Source organism: Nannobrachium achirus (genome assembly GCF_963921795.1).
Source record: "Nannobrachium achirus genome assembly, chromosome: 22".
Lineage (NCBI taxonomy): Eukaryota > Metazoa > Chordata > Actinopteri > Myctophiformes > Myctophidae > Nannobrachium > Nannobrachium achirus.
In genome coordinates this window covers 49601475-49604853 of record NC_137829.1, presented here as the reverse complement: position 1 = coordinate 49604853, position 3379 = coordinate 49601475, and positions in this window count along the sequence as shown.

Below are 3379 nucleotides of genomic sequence, written 5' to 3'. Positions count from 1 at the left end.
TTTGTCTAACTACTCCTCCAAAGTGACACCACTAGGCAACAGGTGGCATTTCATTGACTTAATTGCAAAATGGACACCATCTGAATACGGTCTAATACTGTATGTCCCAGGGAATTGCAATTGCTTTGCCACCAATACACAAATAATCCCCCAAATGACTGCAGAACAATATATTTTCTGAAACTCTTCCCTCTACTTTGATGTGGCTCTTATATATCTGCCATCCAGCATCACAGTATACTGTATAGGAACCCTGCTTAGTTTCCTCTGCTTCAAAGTGTTTTAATGGAACCCTGCTTAGTTTCCTCTGCTTCAAAGTGTTTTAATGGATCCATCAGCCAAAAACTGCTAAACTTCACTGAAAGGCATTGGCAGATCTTACTTTCTTAAAGAAGTCCAAACTTACTTTTTAGGATTAAAAAAAAAGAAAAAGTGAAAAAAGAATTGCAGATTGCAAAGCTGGTAGATCTGCTATTTTGGACACATTTGTGTGGTGCTCTAGCATGATCAGGTAGGGCATTAGTACTTAATGACAAAAACACAAAAAGTTTATATACAGAGATGAGGTTTCTTCTCAGACAGCAAGGAAAATCTAGTCCCAACCGGAAAATGAGGCCCACTGGGGCTTGTTTTTGCGTGTGACAGCTGCATAGCATTATGTTATACAAGCCCCTCATCTTATTGATGTGTAAAAGCTACACAAAATCACACAAAAAAAAAGGGTACCGTGGCTTCCTGCTGTCTGTCTGTCGACTCACGGCTCATCTGGGGAAATCGTGTCACATTAAATCCTCCAATCCTGAAGTTATTTGAGCATGAAAACCTTTGAATTTGGGCATTTATCAGACACCGTTAATCCAGAGCGATTTACAGTAAGCCAGGTTTAACACGAGGTAATGCATCAAATGTCTAGAGACAGTGTGTGTCACAGTGTCAGTAATCTAGAATCATCGGTTAAGCAAGAACAATCAACAGTCTAAGCCTTAGAACAGGGATTCACAAACTTTTTTGTCTCAGGGCACCCCATAAATATTTGTTTTAATCCGAGGCACCCCTACATTATAATTTTCACTCCCAGCACCTTATATTTATAGCATATCGTTGTTGTCGGGTGGAAACCTTGTATGTCCAAAACCGTTTGTTTTGTATTTATCATCTATAAAATGTACTAAACAAGTGAAAACAGCAGATCTACAAGCACACTTGTGTGCTTGTAGATCGGCAGTTTTCACTAGTTTTGTGCGACAGTCTTGTATGATGAAGCAGGGCTTTGCTTTTACCAAAAGACGTACACATTTGAAACTTGGGAGATACGAGGTTTCTGCCGACAGTGACAATATTTTAGTGATTATGTTGCGAGGAAAACATTGAGATAATAGCCATTTTGGTTAGAACTGACTGAAAATGACTTTGTACTTCAAGTTTAAAATGTAACTAAATATGTTTTCAAGTGTCCAAATAAATTCAAAATATTATCAAATTATCTCGCGGCACCCCTGGAATGCCGTCACGGCACCCCAGGGTGCCCCGTCACCCATTTTGAAAACCCCTGGTCTAAATAACACGCCTTCTAAATGTCATTTTAACCTTTGAATAAGACTGCATGGTCGACTCGTCAAGGCTAGGGCAAGTGCAACGGAACGGGCTCAAGCGGGAGTCTGAAGAGGTGAGTCTTTTGGGTACATTTTGTTTTGACAAAAAATGTTCCAGTGAGTGAAAAAGGCATCTTCAGGCCAATCAATGGAAGGATAAGTGACTCCAGCTTTGAGGTGACAGTCTTTTAGCAGGGGGGGGGGGGGGGGTGGGGGGGGGGGGGGGGGGGGGGTCACATCAGCCCCAGACATTAACGGATTATAAAGTCCAGAGTGCCTCACTCAGGCCCCGTTAACGGCCATACTCTTATTTTGAAGGCCAGAAGTCCACAGCGCAATCACTTCCGGTCTGACGTCATCGGGTCCTGCGCCGGAACCGATCCTTGTCCACGTGGAGTTGTGTAATGGCGGACCGGAGCTTTTATAACTGTGTAACATAAGCGAGCATCTGCCTCCATCCTAGCTTCTAAAGTGTAGTTTTGAGATAATGGACATTAAAGATGAGATCCCCCGTCCACCTCAATGTTATGGATGGGACTATTTTGTGCTCGTGGAGCCGTGATGATGCGAAATCAGCGACGGATTTCGTCTCCGGACCTCCGGCCATTCTTCTCGGTAATGTACTCGCCGTTACAGTAATGTATTACTTTTCGCGAGATATCTCGGGAATGGCACTACAGATACTCGAGTACATTTCGCGAGATATCTCGGGAATGGCACTAAATCGTTAAGAGTAAGATAGTGCTGTACTCGCTTCATTCAGCATTGTCCAAATAAATCACTTTTACATTTATTATAATATACATACAGTAGGGCATTCACGAATAGTGATTTTTAGTATTCGAATTATTCGACCTCAAAGTATTAGAATAGTCGAATATTCGACAGGACTGGCCAAACTGTCAAATATTAAGTAAGCAAGAGGGGAACATTGTGAAAATAGCCGATCTACATGCTCACAACGCCTCGCGTTGCGAGGCGTTGTGAGCATGTAGATCGGCTATTTTCACAATACTCATCTGCGAAACAGTGTCACATTAATACCTAGAATTCCAAGTGCTTGTCAGGGAGGGGGTCCCCAGTTCAAATATGTTTATTTTGGGGGTCACGGCCTAAAAAGGTTTGAGGAGCCCTGCTATAGAGCATTAATAAATTCATCCACCAGGGGCATTGACAGCTCATTCTTATTCTTACTTCCTATGTAGCCAAGCTTTATAAACTATATATATTTTTTAAAGAGAAAACAATAAAAAAACAACTTCGGTGAACAACATCGAAGTGTGACTTTGATATTCGAATATTCGAATATTTGGTGAATGCCCCAACATACAGTATTGTTGTACATGTTTTGACAGGGGGAAAAAAACAAGTTGGCAGAACCTTGGCTTTCATTCTTGACTCTCTTCACAACTAATCTTTTGCTCATACTAAAAACGACTGAAATGATTTAACCACTTCCAATCTGCCATCCCCAATGTCTTTTGATAGGCGAACCTTTTATAAAAACAACACAAATTGCTGATGTACAAGGCAGCAATTTTTGCTGCAGCTATTTTTGAGCGGTGGTCACACCGCTGCGTGACTCACTGCATGTTAATATGTATGGCTGTAGCATGAGTTGCAATACCGCTGCGCGCGCACACACACACACACACACACACACACACACACACACACACACACACACACACACACACACACACACACACACACACACACACACACACACACACACACACACACACACACACACACACACACACACACACACACACACACACAGTATA